This window comes from Sceloporus occidentalis, unplaced genomic scaffold (genome assembly GCF_023333645.1).
Source record: "Sceloporus occidentalis isolate IW3139 unplaced genomic scaffold, rSceOcc1.0.p SCAF_1, whole genome shotgun sequence".
In the NCBI taxonomy this organism is placed as follows: Eukaryota; Metazoa; Chordata; class Lepidosauria; order Squamata; family Phrynosomatidae; genus Sceloporus; species Sceloporus occidentalis.
This window is the reverse complement of record NW_028316981.1, coordinates 97,247,840-97,264,331: the sequence shown is the minus strand read 5'-3', so window position 1 is coordinate 97,264,331 and position 16,492 is coordinate 97,247,840. Positions and strand designations below refer to the sequence as shown.

Genomic DNA, 16,492 nt, shown 5'->3' with positions numbered 1-16,492 from the left:
GAGCTCTCTGACAGAGAAGGTGAAATGTCTCATGAAACTAGTTCCCAGAATTCCATTTAACAATTAAAGTTGTGTTAAACTGGATTATTTCTGCAGTGCAACAAGAACTTTCCCTGCCATTAACAGGCAACAAGAGAACCAAAACATAACTGCTTGTCCAAGATGAGTTCCCCTATCAACCAGAACTTGAAACTAAGGGTTGAAGCTAATTTTTACCTCCTACTGAAGTGGAATCCTAGCTAACATTAACTGTAATGTTAATTCAAACATCAGTGATTAAGTGCTTATGGTTGACAAGACCACCGAACAGTAAGAAACTCCCCTCGAGCTTACAGAGAGAACTATTCCTGTTTAATAAAATCTTGTAGCCAATCAAATAAAATATGATCTACAAATATAGTGTGCCTTTTATGGTACAGTTGAACACTCCTGGACTAGAAACCTGGTTGTTGGAGGAGAACACAAGATAGTGAGGATGGGAAGGGATAGCTAACAACATCCTTAAAATTAAAAGCTGTATTAGTGAATCATAGAATCATAGAGTTGGAAGAGACCACGAGGGCCATCCAGTCCAACCCCCTGCCATGCAGGAATTCTCAATCAAAGCATCCCCTGTGACAGATGGCCATCCAACCTCTGTTTAAAGACCTCTAAGGAAGGAGACTCCACTACACTCCAAGGGAGTGTGTTCCACTGTCGAACAGCCCTTACTGTCAGGAAGTTCCTCCTAATGTTGAGGTGGAATCTCTTTTCCTGGAGCTTGCATCCATTGCTCCGGGTCCTAGGCTCTGGAGCAGCAGAAAACAAGCTTGTTCCCTCCTCAATATGACATCCCTTCAAGTATTTAAATAGGGCTATCATATCACCTCTTAACCTCCTTTTCTCCAGGCTAAACATCCCCAGCTCCTTAAGTCTTTCCTCATAGGACATGGTTTCCAGACCTTTCACCATTTTAGTCGCCCTCCTTTGGACACGTTCCAGTTTTTCAACATCCTTTTTAAAAACTAAGACAAAAATAACCACTAAATTTAAAAATTGTTGGTTTCTGTGTTGAAAAGGAAATACCTTCCTTATGAAGCCAGAACTTTTTCTGTTAAACATGACATATATGTTAAGTAAGCAAATAAAGATTAAAAAATAAGAAATTAAACCTACACATGGTAACAGTAGAAAGATTACTATATGCACAAAAATGGAAAATCAAACTCCCTCAACTGAAGAATGGTTAGTTAAGCTAATGGATATGAAAAAATTAGATAGACTCTCACAGAGAATGAAAGAAGACATATCTATCACAACAGAAGATGACTTAATAACAAAAGACTGGAGAAATATAAAAACATTTAAATTAACTAAAATAAATAGAGGAAGGTAGTACATTATTCTACATGGTTTAGAAGAGTAATCTCTCTCTGGCTTTTTTTCGCGAATGAAAAAATTGGGAGGTGATGGTCCTCCATCCTAGAAACGTGTCCTGCCCAACGCAGCTACGTTCTCAATAGCATGGTCTCAATGCTGGTGATCCCTGCTTGTTCAAGGACAGCAACATTCGTCACATAGTCAGTCCATTGTATATTTAGAATTGTGCGTAAACAGCGCTGATGAAATCGTTTGAGGAGTCGTAGGTGTTGGCAATAGGTGGCCCATGTTTCAGACCCATAAAGGAGAATAGACAGAACAATGGCTCTATACACACTGATTTTTGTGCTTCGCCCCAAGTGTTTGTTACTCCAGACTCTTTTGTGATGCCTTTCAAATGCACTATATGCCTTTGCTAATCTATGATCTATCTCTTTATCAATCTTGGCGTCTGAGGAGATGATGCTTCCCAGGTAGGTGAACTGCTGGATGGATTGAAGCACAGATGTGCTTACAGTGACATGAGGATGATAGTGTTCTTCCTGAGGTGCAGGCTGGTAGAGAATTTCCATTTTCTTCAGACTGACTTCCAGCCCAAAGAGCTCTGCAGCTGTAGCAAAACAAGATGTTAGGCGCTGCAGAGCTGCTTCCGTGTGGGCAACGAGGGCAGCATCGTCAGCAAAAAGCTCACAGACTAGATAGTTTAGAGTCTTAGTGCGAGCCCTCAGATGGCTTAAGTTAAACAGGCTACTATCAGTACAGTAGCGTATATAGATGCCGTCTTCTTCTTCGAGATCTGCCGTAGCCCTTTGGAGCATCATGCTGAAGATTGTAAATAGAGTTGGAATAGAGAAGATAATAGAGAAGAGTTATAGAAACATGTATAAAAGATAAGATAGTAAAGATAGAAGAATATCAAAGCAAAGTATTAAAAAAATAAGACACACAAAATCAAAACATATGTAAAATATATATGATTATAGTGAAATAAGAATATCTTGAGCATAATTAATGATTAATGTATCCAAATTATGATTTGCATGGGCATTTAAAACATTCAGTCACATGAGAAGGAAGTAGAAAGTGAGGTGTAGGTATAGGCGCTATATAAATAATAATAATAATAATAATAATAATAATAATAAGTGTTTATTTGCCAAGATATGTCTGTTATGAGATATTTTCATTGGGATTGTTAAACTGTTATTATACTGTTTGTTATACAGTGCTACCTCGGGTTACGAAATTAATTCGTTCCGCGGCGCCGTTCGTAACCCGATACATTTCGCAACCCGAAAAGGCTTTCCGTTAGCGCTGGAAAGCCGCTAGCCGCGCTTCGCATTTAAATTTCGCGCCGAAATGAATTTCGTAACCCGAAAAATCTTTCGTTACCCGGAACAGTTTTTTCCAATCTAACTTTTTCGTACCCCGGAAATTTCGTAACGCGATCAATTCGTATCCCGGGGTACCACTGTAATTTGTCAATGTGATATGTTTGAGTCCAAGAGAAAAAAAAATGTAATGTTATGAGACACTGGCGGGTTACAGACCGCCATAAAGGACGTCCTTAGGACGTCCCATTTTGAAAAAGGGGCGTCTCTTCCAGATGCCCCTTAGCTTATCACGGACAGAGTCCGTGACAAATGGCGGCGGCCATTCCACACGGCTGCCGCCGTTTTGACGTAGCAGACGCTCTGCGTCCGCACGTCACGCGATGGAAGTGACACCGCAAGTGCGCCCTTTGCACTCGCGGCGCCTCTTCTGGGGCATGAGAAGGAGCGTGATTTCCGCTATCCTTCTTTGCAGCGTCTGGGAGCCACGCCATTTAAAGGCTGCGGTTCCCAGACGCTGCAAGCGGAGGTGGAGCCAGACCGCTGCTTCTCGGTGGTCTGTAACCCACCTAAAATGGCTATTTTATAACTATGGCCCAGTCCAGACAGGCCCTTTAGCAACCCTAGCACACCACCAGGAAGTCATTGCTGCGTGGCACCATATACACAGTGCATGTAGCGATGACGTCACTGCTGTGCAGCATCCAGATGGAGCCGCGCAGCAGCGACGTGCTCACACCACTGCCAACTATTTGCAGCAGGGCAAAAAGGAGCCGTGTTTTAGCGCTCCTTTTTCTTTAGCATAGCCGCACTGTGCAATTTGGTTGCTGAGGTGCAGCTACGGGAGAAAGGGAGGCGGCTCCCGGCCGCCTCTTTCTGGAGCTCTGTACCGTGCCTATTTTTTCTTTATAACAACATTGTTTTTTCTTTATCAACTTCAAAGCTTGAAAATAGGATGCACGTTGCTGAAAGATGCTGTTTTGATTTAGTGCAGTGGGCTATGAACTAGAAATCTACATACATTACATACATTAAGAAACATCAAATAGCCGTTGTGAATACAGATCAACTTGGAAAGTTATATGAGTGCAAAAATTTAACGATTGCAGAACTTTTGTTTCTGGCAGAAAGGTACAGAAGAGTACTCACTAATCAGTTTTGTCTATGGAAAACTGGAGGACCAGGGGGAAGGTATTCATACAGCCTTGAGAAATGTATGTATTTCAGATGTGCCAAAATCATAGGCTCTTCTTGTTGTTAGCTGACCTTGAATTGACTTCAGCTCCTTTGGACGAGACAGCTCCAAGTCTCCCTGTCCTCCACTGCTCTGCTCATTTCCTGCAGACTCTGCCTGTGTCCTAACTGAGTCTAGCCATCTGGTGTGCAGTCTACCTCTCCTTCTTCTACCCTTAACCTTCCCTAGCATTATTTTCTTTTCCAATGAGTCATGCCTTCTCATGACGTGGCCAAAGTACAACAGCCTCAATTTAATCATCCTGGCCTCCAGGGGTATTTCTGGCCTGGTTTGCTCAGGGACATATTTATTTGTCTTTCTGGCTGTCCACAGTATTTTCAGCATTCTTCTCTAACACCACATCTCAAATGAGTTGATCTTCTTTTTATCTGCTTTTTTCACAGTCCAAGTCTCACATCCGTACATGGTGATGGGAATACAATAGACTGGATGATTCTCTGTTGTATATTTTTACTCTTTAGGATCTTCTCTAGCTCTTTCACGGTTGCCCTTCCCATTCCTAGTCTTCTTTTTTTTCCTCTTGACTGCAGCCTCCATTCTGGGCAATGTTTGATCCCAGGTACAAGAAAACTTTGGCTATTTCAATTTTTTCATTGTCCAATTCGAATTTATGTAGGTCCTCTGTTGTCATTATCTTTGTTTTCTTTATGTTCAGCAGCCTGCCTTTGCAATTTCTTCCTTGACCTTCCTTAATAAATGTTCCAAGTCATTGATGTTTTCAGCTGTTAATACTGTGTCCTTTGCATATCTTAGATTGTTGATGTTCCTTCTCCTATTTTCACTCCTCCTTCTTCTGAGTCTAGTCCTGCTCTTTGTATGATATTTTCTGCGTAGAAGTTGAACAAGTATGTCGATAATACGCAGCCTTGCCTGACTCCCTTGTCTATTGGGAAACATTCCTTTTCTTCATATTCTGTTCTAACAGTGGCCTCTTGTCTTGAGTATAGATTTCTCAGGAGAACTATCAATTGTATTGGCACACCCCTATCACTGAGCGCATTCCATTGCTTTTCATGACTGATGCAGTCAAAGGCTTTGCTATAGTTTATAAAGACTCTTAAGTCATATCAATTCTACTTGTGGCTCCTTGCTTTCTAAAGTCATTTTTGGAAACTGGTCAGTGCTAGATGATTTAGATTCTCCATTACAAGAAACATACGAGGTCTCAAGGCCATTATGTAGTAATTCAATCCCTGCCATTCACTCAGCAGCTTTGAGAAATCTGAGATTTAGGACACCTTGGAAGTGATGTTGCAATTGCTTGCATACTTTGATTAACAGCCGCGGGTGGATCCATCAGATTTACCCTGACCTTTAAACACAGTTGCATGTCTACCTTTCATCATTTAAGAAGCGTCACTGAGTAGATGGTTACATTAGTAAAACTGAGCAAAGATGTCAGCCTGCTCGTGGCACAACCTATTTTGAACACCTTAAAAACACATACAAATAACAAACTTTAGAGCAGTGTCTATATATGCATAACAGATGGAACATTATGACTGTAATGTAATTATATCTCCTATCATAAAGCTTCTAGAAAAGAGGGTTATCACTACAATGTTTGTTTTATGAAAAGGTAGTGATGGAGCTCAAGATACTTTAAAATTAAATATAATAAAGTAGGAAATGACATTTTTTTTTCTGTTTACTCTGGTTGAATCTCAACATTTGCTCTGACTTGCCAAACTTTCACTCAGGGTAACCCCTTTAAAAAGGTGATGTTAAAAAAATCTGCCATGATATTCATCAACAGATTCAAGTTATTGATGATTGGGAAATCAAAGTGAAACTTTCATACCTGACTTGGTAGTACCTTCAGTTGTTGTGGAATTTCTGAATATTAAACAACCAACTTCCACAAAGCAGTATCTTAAAAATACTAATCCACATTAGCTATAAAATCCACCAAACAGAACTTAGAACCTTAAATACAAGCAAGGTTAACATTCATTGTATTCTGAAGTCCACTTAAATATTATTGTATTCATGTAATAGATATTAATTCTCCAGTTCATCAACTACCAGGATCTTTCATGCATTTTGTTAATGTTTCTTCATTTCTACCACTGTGACTATTTGCTTTTCCATACAAAGTATGTAAGACCCCATCAAATATATATATAGCTCTATAAAATTAATATATCACAGGTTCCCCAGGCATTAAAGGCCTAACTCATTTTTAGATCTTTAGATACATACCACTTATTTGTCCCAAATGTATTAACTGAAAATAACTACCACCGTAATACAGTTCTGTATTCACTTGCATTAAGGTAACATCTACATCTCCAACAGAAATGAATCCACTGAACTTTGACCATAGACATAGGCCACATACAGACAGGCGAAAATAAAGCTGCTTCTGGTCACTTTGGAGATGTGCTTTTTAAATGATGCATGGGTCTTAAGGGTCCAGAAGCTGCGCCAAGGCTGTGCTCCAGTCCTTAGGACTGGAATGTGGCTTTGGCGCAGCTTCCGGACTCTTAGGATGCATGCATCATTTAAATAGCATACCTCCAAAGTGACCCAAAGCAGCTTTATTTTGGCCTGTCTGTATGGGGCCACAGTGAGTTCAAACACAGTCAGGTGGAGCTGGTTCATATTAAGCAATCATGAATAGGCATACTTTTTTAAGAAAGAGAGGAATAACAAATCTTTTTCAATAAGGTTGCTATGCCAAGATTCATATTAGCAGCATAAGAAAATTATAAATATATACTTGGGCAATTTGAGAGATTTTCAATGCCAACTGTAAGGAAATAAGTGAATGAAAGTGCATACTATTAGCCTGATTATAAACATAATTACTAGAAGCAAATATCTCTTAGGTTTAATAAAACCCACTTCCTGGTTCAAAAAGGTATGATCCAGTTGTAACTAAGACCAGTCCCTACTGGTTTCAGAAGTCCCTAGAAGCAAAAGAGCTAATAAGAGACCAATAGGCAACTTTATTTGCTTAAGAATTTAAATACTGTTACCTAAGAAAAAGGCATATTTATTTTTCAAATGCCTACTGAAATCTGTAAATCTGCTAATGCCATCTTGGATAGTAGAAACCATGAAGTGCATGTTTTCTCCCATGCTTACCCAGAATGGCTAAACATATAAGCACATTGTATAAAATACAAAGCAATAATTTATTTCAAAATGGCTAAACGTACAAGAGCCTCACTATCTATCACCATTATGAGCCAGTGAGTATGGGAGGTGTGGGGAGAAGGGGATTCAAATAACCCATATCCCACCCATAAAACTAATAGTTATCTATAGTGAGCCTCCTACCACAGAGATTCATGAGTTTTATACCTATTATTTAATAATTATCAACCAGGAAGAGTTGCCAATAGATATTTTAACTAAATGAGAACATTCTGTAAGCAGTGAGAATGTAATGTGTATGGTTTGCCAGCTTAAACAAAGTATTTTGCCTCTGGACATAACAGATGTTATGTTCAAATCCTATCTTATGTGAGAGCTCACTGGCAGCCTTTGAGCAAACCACAGAATCATAGAATCACAGTTGGAAGAGACCGCAACGGCCATCCAGTCCAACCCCATTCTGTAATGCAGGAACTCACAATCAAAGTATCCCCTGTGACAGATGGCCATCCAGCCTCTGTTTGAAGACCTCCAAGGAAGGAGACTCCACCACACTCTGAGGAAGGAGTGTGTTCCACTGTTGAACAGCCCTTACTGTCAGGAAGTTCCTCCTAATGTTGAAGTGGAATCTCTTTTCCTGTAGCTTGCATCCATTGTTCTGGGTCCTGTTCTCTGGAGCAGCAGAAAACAAGCTTGCTCCCTCAATATGACATCCCTTCAAATATTTAAACAGGGCTATCTTATCACCTCTTAACGTCTTTTCTCCAGGCACTTAGATCCAAAACCACCTACCTTGCAGGAGTGTTGTAAGGATGAAAAAGACAAAACCTGTCAAACATCCAGGAGGTTAAATAGATCGCAACAATGACTCACAATGGCAGAATGAATCCCATCTGATAGGACAGCAACACAGGTCAGGCCAATCACCTAGTTTCACTCACTGAGCTCCCTAAGCTACCTGGGTCAGTGACTCACCGAATTACAGCCGAAACAGTCACCTAATCTCTAATTTCCTTTCAAAACTAGGGCTATCCTTTCCCCAGACCTGGCTATAAACTGGACAGTTGGACTGAACATCAGTGTCAGATATAGCCATAGGCACTAATGATGATGATAATAATAATAATATTTATTTCTTACCCACCTCTCTCCATGGATCAAAGTGGGGAATAATAACAAATCAACAAATACACATTAGTTAAGAACACAACACCAGCTAAGACATACATCAGTTTAAAAGAACAAAGAAGATACACAGATATTAAATCAACGTTTACAATTCATCATTTAAAATTTACACAGCCTACTGTAGGCTTGTCACTTGCCTCTCCCCCAAATATATAGAGATATAGATACACAGTGTGCATGCGTGTATCTATATCTATATATATTTGGGGGAGAGGCAAGTGACAAGCCCACAGTACATGGCATAGTGGTTTGAGTGTTGCACTAGGAGTTTGGGAAACCAGGATCTCAATCTGAACTCTCTCAACCTCAGGGAAAGGCAATGGCAAACCTATCCTATATGGTTACATTACCATGAACAAATCTTACCAAGCAAACTTCATGGCAGGTTCACCTTATGGTTGCCATAAGTCAGAAACGACTTGAAGGCACACAACAACAAACAACAAGAAGCCCTTCAAGCCATGAGTCGGAAGTGACCAGAAGGCACACAATAACAGCCACAACAGGAAAAGAATGACAAGGAGAAGGGATGGGATAAACGGGGAGGGTTGTGGGGGGAGAGGAGGGATATCTTTGGGAAGGACAGCAATGACCTAGCAGGCAGCAGGAGGTTCAAAACACACACTGCAGAAACAACCCAGTGTGAGACTGTTTTAACTGCCCTGGCTCAGTGCTAGGGAATCCTGGGAACTGTCGTTCATTGTGGCACCAGGGCTCTGACAGAGAAGGCTCAATGTCTCACAAAACTACAGTCCCCAGAACTCCCTGGCATTGAGCCAAGGCAGTTACAGCGGTCTCAAACTGGATCATTTCTGCAGTGTGTCCTGGACCCTGAGAAGTGAACCTGAGGGAGGGGAAGGGAGAGAACATACTGTAACAATTATTTAACTCTGTTTTAACCTAACACTTCTCTATGTTTTCAATGGCACTGTTTTAATCTTGTAAGCCTCTCTTTATATATCCCAGGGCAGAAGATAAACAACAACAACACATCATAATAATAATAATATACTGTAATACAAAATAATAATTATTTAAAAGTAATATAATGCTGTAATACAAAATAAAATACAATAACAATATACTGTAATCCAAATTTATTATTATTATTATTATTATTATTATTATTATTGAATAAGGTGAGGTGGAAGGCTTTCAAGGCCGGCCTCGATGGTTCTTTGTGGGCTCTTCGGGGGTTCTTCTGTGTGGCCATGTTCCAGAAGAGGCTCTTCCTGGCGCCTCTGCGGCCTCTGGCATCTTCCAGAACATGGACTCATCGCCCCCGAAAACCCACCCAAAACAGTAATGATAATCATAATAATAACGATAATCCCGTGCTGTTTGGGACCTGCTCAAAATGGAGGACCTTTTTGGGAATGATAGGAGGAGGCTGAAATGTGGAAAAGCTGGAGGAGGAGGAGGTGTTTCTGGCGGTGTCCCAAAGGGTCTCCCTCCCAGTGAGGCTCTCTCTCGGGGAGCCCAGGCGGAAGGCCCGGAGGAGGGAAGGAGAAGGGGCCGAGTGGGGGAGAGGGCCGCTGAGGCCTACCGGGGCTCCCTCACCTGCTCCTGCGGCTCCTGCGGCTCCTGCTGCTGCTGGTGGTGGTGGTGGTGGTGGTGCTGAGCGCCTGGGACTCTCCCCCGTCCTCGGCTCTCCTGCCCTCCGCTCCGCCCCTTCTCCCCCGTCCGAGCCTCCTCCTTCCCTCCTTCCTTCTGGGCCTCGTTGGCCCTCAGAGGCGCCCAGGAGGAGCCCAGCCAGGCCCAGAGAGCATCCCCTTCCTCTCCTCTTCTCCTTCTCTCTGGGGCCCTGCCAGGCTCCCCTGGTTCAGGCCCAGTTGGGCCTACGACAAACTCCAGCTCCCAGAATTCCATAGCAAAGAGCCAGACGACAAGTTAAACTCGCCATTGCATATCATTGCTATTGCATGGCCTTCCCCTGAGGAGGCCGAGAGAGTGTGACTCTCCCCAGTGGGTTTACTTATCTTGGGTAAACCAGGATTCGAACCCTGGTCCCAGTTTTCTGGTCTTAATGCTCAAACCACAAGGCCAGGCTGGCTCTCCAGGGAAGAGAGGGAGAGAGGAAGGAAGGTCTAGGCAGGGAGAGGCCCATGGTCACAGAAACCACTCAGTTCCACCTCAGAAACCACAAAAGAGCACTCTGGTGCCCTCAAAGGCTGAAGGCGCTTAGTTTAGCTAACATTGATTTTTGACAATTTAAAAGAAAAAGAGCAGGGCCGCCGTAAGCCACTTTGGGTCCCAATCTGGGGTAAAGGATGAGTAGAAATAAATAAATAAATTGTTGTTGTTGTGCTTTATTTATATACATTTGTTGTTATTAGCAGCCCTCAAGTCAACCTTGATTCATGGTGACCCTATGGATGAGGCATCTCCAAGAAACCTTGTCCTCAGCTTCTCTGCCTAAGGATTTAATTGCGCCACCTTCAGCGGCCAACTTACCTCTTCTGAATTTGAGCCAAATTCGGACATTAGGCTGATTTACCGCATGGTCTTTTCTCTCAAAACAGCTTCCTGTTGCCTCCAGTGTTGAATTTCGGGCCCCAAAAGTCACTACGGCAGCCACTATTTCCAAATCGGAAGCTTCAGGATTGGAAAAAATTGCCTCCATAGCGACTTACAGGGCCAGAATTCAACACCTGAGTGTATATCAGTGTATATAGAAGCAACATTACTGGGTGTTATGGGCTCCTTGACAAGATCTTTGAACATGGTGTTGCTACTACTTAACATCTGGTGTTTCAGGCAACTCCCAAAATCTTATGTCAGATACACACACACAATTACTTTGCTGTGTTTGAGTACTGTTTGGGAGAAAGGTGGGATAAAAATAAAATAAAGAAACATTGGCATTACTTTGCGTATAACTGTATGGCAGAGGAGCAAATAGTAAATCCATTCCAAAGGGATAATCAACACTGTTTTCTGGCATCTTAAAGAATTACAAGTTTTCATTTGTGTTTTTTAAAAAGATCCTTGGATGATGCCAAACAACATTAGGACAAACTAGATTCCTACAAAAGCATGTGACCCTTTGAGCTGTCTTCCATCAGTTTGCTTTGATATATGGTTAACAAATTGATTTTATGTTTGATTACTATTGACTATTGATATTTATGGCCAATAATTTACTTTCTTTAGATTTCCTTTTCTTGTTAGATATGTATGTGTAATGGCTGTCTGCTAAAATGCAATAAACTAATTTTGTTTTGATATTAATAGAAATATTTTGTTCTTCCCTGTTAGAGTTCTGTGTTGGAGGTATTTTGTATGCTTCACATATGTCAGTGAATTTGTAGTGTTGAGACTTCTTCCCATTACAACATTACATCTGTAGAGCCACACAGCAAACTGTGGATTTTGTGATGTGAGAATGATTATGCAAATGCCATGTATGAACTGGTGCAAAAAAGAACACCAGTGTCATAATTCTGTCTTTGTTTGGATGAGAAGCAGCCCTTGTACCTCTCCAGCTATATATTCTTATTTCAGGAAAATAAAGGATGTTATAGAACTACACAGGGATTGGATGGCTTTTTTCTATGAGGGACACAAGTTGGCCATGACAAAAGAATGTTGACAAACAGATCAAAAAGTGCTGAGATGTTTTCTGTTCTGTTGCTGATTTGGTTTCTGTCACTTGTGTCCATTTTCTGTTGTGCGATGCTTCTGAATAATATCCCTTAACAATTCTTATATTCTAAGCTATCTAGTATTTAACACTCATAGAATCATAGAATTGGAAGAGACCAGAAGGACCATCCAGTCCAACCACCTGCCTTGCAGGAACTGTCAACCAATGCATACCCCACAGATGGCCATCCAGCCTCTGTTAATGTGAGAATCACAACAATGCAAACTGTAGCAGAGACAGAGAGAGAGAGAGAGGAATTCATGGTTTCCCATAAAAAGTCAACACGGGTTTCAGAGAAAGAAGTCATGCCAGACAAACCTGATCTCTTTTTTTGATAAAATTACCAGCTTGTTAGATGAAGGGAATGCTGTGGATATAGTATATCTTGATTTCAGTAAGGCCTTTGACAAAGTTCCCCATGATATTCTTGCAAACAAGCTTGTAAAATGTGGGCTAGACAAGGAAACTGTTACATGGAGTTGTAATTGGTTGACCGGCCGAAGCCAAAGAGTGCTCAACAATGGCTCCTTTTCGTCCTGGAGAGAAGTGACCAGTGGGGTCCCACAGGGCTCTGTCCTGGGCCCAGTGCTATTCAACATCTTTATCAATGACTTGGAGGACAATATTGGGGGCATACTTATCAAATTTGCAGATGACACCAAATTAGGGGGAGTAGCTAATACTCCAGAGGACAGGATCAAGATTCAAAATGACTTGAACAGACTAGAAAACTGGGCCATAGCTAACAAAATGAAATTCAACACGGAGAAATGTAAGGTACTGCACTTAGGGCGAAAAAACGAAAAGCACAGACATAGGATGGAGGACACCTGGCTGAATGAAACTACGTGTGAAAGGGATCTAGGAGTCCAAGTAGACCATAAGTTCAACATGAGTCAACAGTGCGATGCGGCAGCTAAAAAGGCCAATTCGATTTTAGGCTGCATCAATAGAAGTATAGTGTCTAGATCCAGGAAAGTCATAGTGCCACTATATTCTGCTCTGGTCAGGCCCCACCTGGAATATTGTGTCCAGTTCTGGGCACCACAATTCAAAAAGGACATTGAGAAACTGGAGCGTGTCCAAAGGAGGGCGACTAAAATGGTGAAAGGTCTGGAAACCTTGCCCTATGAGGAACGACTCAGGGAGCTGGGGATGTTTAGCCTGGAGAAAAGAAGGTTAAGAGGTGATATGATAGCCCTGTTCAAATATTTAAAGGGATGTCATATTGAGGAGGGAGCAAGCTTGTTTTCTGCTGCTCCAGAGCCTAGGACCCGGAGCAATGGATGCAAACTGCAGGAAAAAAGATTCCACTTCCTGACAGTAAGGGCTGTTCGACAGTGGAACACACTTCCTTGGAGCATAGTGGAGTCTCCTTCCTTGGAGGTCTTCAAACAGAGTCTGGATGGCCATCTGTCGGGGATGCTTTGATTGTGATTTCCTGCATGGCAGGGGGTTGGACTGGATGGCCCTTGTGGTCTCTTCCAACTCTACGATTCTATGATTCTATGATTCTGTGAGTGCATACACATTGAATTCTGCCAGATTTTTTAATAGGAAACCTAGAGGGGTACAGATTTTCAGAAAGTAAAAATACCAGTCTTACTTTTAAGTTTTGTTTATTTGTTTGTAGGAGGAATATTTGTTCCAAGAAATGTATATTTTAATCTGATGATATATTATAGCAGAGCACAGTGTTGGTTTAATCCTATATTCTTTCAGATGAGTTGTGCCAATGGAATATGCTTATGATGAAGATTTTGGTGTTGCAGAAGAGGAACGAAGCACTTCTGAGAAGCTTTACACTGCCAGAATTCAGCCACTTTGAAACACTGGCGTGGCATAATCTGGTGGTATTTTTCTCCAGGTTTCTTGCATCTAGCAAACTGATTCAGAACTCACACACAAACTGGTTTTAAAGAAAATAAAAATGATTAACTAACAGATTCACCCTCTGTGTTTCTACATGATTTGGGTGTGTTTCCTACGTGAAAAGGGAGAAGTCCAGAGAGCAGAGATGCATGCAAATAATAGGCAGATCTTTTGAGGTGTGTGCTTCTCTTTTGTCTCTGCCTAAAGAAAGTGTGACCACAGCCATTGAGAGATGCAGCAGATGGCCTCTTGTGTGGTTTGGTATTTTGAGGAATGTTTGTAGAAGAATCTACAGTTATTTACATGCCAATCCAATTATGTTAATATTATACAGCAATATACAATATACAATTATTGCACTGCAATTTATTTCTACTCAGAAGTAAGCCTACTCCAACTCCAAGCTGTCTTGGATGAAGCCGATTATCTGGACCCATTTCAAACCGGCTTCAGGGTGGGATACAGAGTAGTGATGGCCATGGTCACCTTGGTCGATGAACTCCGTCTGGGCATCAACGGGGAAAGTGTGACCCTGCTGGTGCTCTTAGACATCTCAGCGGCGTTCAATACCATAGACCATGGTATCCTTCTGGAGGGAGTTAGGTATCGGAAGCACTGTACTTCAGTTGTTCCATTCCTACCTCTTGGGCAGGTTCCAGATGGTGATGCTGGGGGATAGTTGCTCTTGCAAAAGAGAGCTAACATCTGGCATCCCTCAAGGCGCCATTCTGTCCCCCATGCTTTTTAACATTTACACAAAGCTGCTGGGTGAGGTCATCTGGAGACATGGGGCCTGATGTTATTAGTATGCTGATGACACCCAAATCTACCTCTCCATGTCTCCAACTGAAGCAGTGACCAAGGATGGCATCTCTCCTCTGAATGCCTGCCTTGGATCGGTAATGGGCTGGATGAGGGAAAACAAACTCAAGTTGAATCCAGAGAAAACTGAGGTACTAGTGATAGGTACCCCTGGTCCAGGGAAGGAGATGTGCCACCCGGTCCTAGAAGGGGTTACACTTCCCCTGAAGGATGAGGTTCGCAGCTTAGGCGTGCTCCTGGATTTGTCTTTACAATTGTCATCTCAGGTGGAGGTGATATCCAGAAGTGCTTGGTACCAACTTTGATTGGCCCAGAGAGACCTTGAAACAGTGGTACATGCACTAGTAACCTCCCATTTAGATTTCTGTAATGCGCTCTACATGGGGCTACCTTTGTACTAAACTCAGAAGCTTCAACTGATTCAAAATGCTGCGGCCAGACTGATCACTAAAACATCTAGATCAGAACATATCACACCAATATTAAAATATCTGCACTGGTTACCAGTTAGCTTCCGGGCCCAATACAAAGTGTTGGTCATTAACTTTAAAGCCTTATATGGCTCAGGCCCAAGCTACTGGTACCTGAAGGAACGTGTCTCCCTACACAATCCGCCCCGCACACTCAGAACATCTAAAAAGATATTATTAGACTACCCAAAAATCAGACTGAAATTGACCTATGATAGAACATTTACTGCTGCTGCCCCCAGACTTTGGAACAACCTACAGGAAGAGATCCGTCGTATTAACACTCTAGATGCTTTTAAGGCACTTAAGACGGATCTCTTCCGGTGGGCCTATCCATTTGATCCACCATAACTGAACCTAGGTAACACTCTATCTCCATTACTCATATATAGGTATGGATTTGTATCAATTTTATTAAATTTTGTCTTATTGATTGTTGTAATTTTAGATAAATTTGTGTTTACTGTAATAGTGATTTTATCTGATGTACTCCCGCCTCAATCCACGGAGAGAGGCGGGAAATATAAATAAAGATTTTATTATTTATTATTACTCTATTAAATGGGTCTTACTCTGAAACAAACTTTAAAACGCAATCTTTAAGTCACAACTCAAGATCTGCTAGCTGAGGGGCCTTTCAATTTGGAGTCAGCTCAGCTACACTGGCAAAATAAATACTGTATACCATGATAGCACATCAGCACACACCACCAGTGGATTTGTTTCACAAGTGAAGATGGAATGAGCTTTTCCCTCTCTCATCTCCCTCAGCTCCTTAACCAGGTCCAGTGACTGTGGTATACTACATCAATGAATTATCTGCCTGTTCTCCACAGCCATCCTTTCACAGGTAGATTCTACAGCCTATTCTGTGTAGGTCATGAAAGAAGCCTGCCCAGGACAAGCAACAAGGGTGGTGATCTTAGGTCCAAAACACACTGCAGAAATAATCAACTTTCAGACTGCTTTAACTGCCCTGACTCAACGCTAGGGAATTCTGGGTACTGTAGTGAAAGACATTTAGCCTTCTCTGACAAAGAGCTCTAGTGCCACAATCAACTACAATTCCCAGGATTCCCTATTACTGAGCCCGGGCAGTTAAAACAGTCTCCAACTGGATTATTTCTGCGTTGTGTTTTGGACCCTAGCTGATCCTCTGGTGATCTTAACTTCTCTGTTCCACACTTCTGCTCTTATGCAAGCTTCATTCAACTGATGACCAGTCTGACCTACCACACAGGGATGCTGTATGGATATAATGAGAAGTCACCTTGAAATAATTGGTGGCAGGATATAAATATAAGAATTAAAGCAGTAAACAGCATGTATTTTGCATTGTATAATCACATACTTGTCTTGGTCAAGTGCCCATTTTACACCCTAATCACTTAAAGACTTAAATACATCCATTACAATATGCTAAAAATAATCTAACTCTGGACTGAAC

At 41.7% G+C, this 16,492-nt stretch overlaps 1 protein-coding gene across 2 annotated transcripts in view; it reads right to left on the bottom strand.

The window, feature by feature from the left end:
* Nucleotides 1-9,895, bottom strand: part of SAR1B (secretion associated Ras related GTPase 1B) — a 47,298-nt gene extending 37,403 nt beyond the window's left edge. The window contains exon 1 of one of the 2 annotated variants that reach the window (XM_089530039.1): nt 9,796-9,895. The gene's annotated coding sequence lies outside the window, so the exon portion shown is untranslated. The remainder of the gene's footprint in view (nt 1-9,795) is intronic. The other variant, XM_089530049.1, reaches the window with a different exon arrangement.
* Between the last annotated feature and the right edge of the window lie 6,597 nt (nt 9,896-16,492).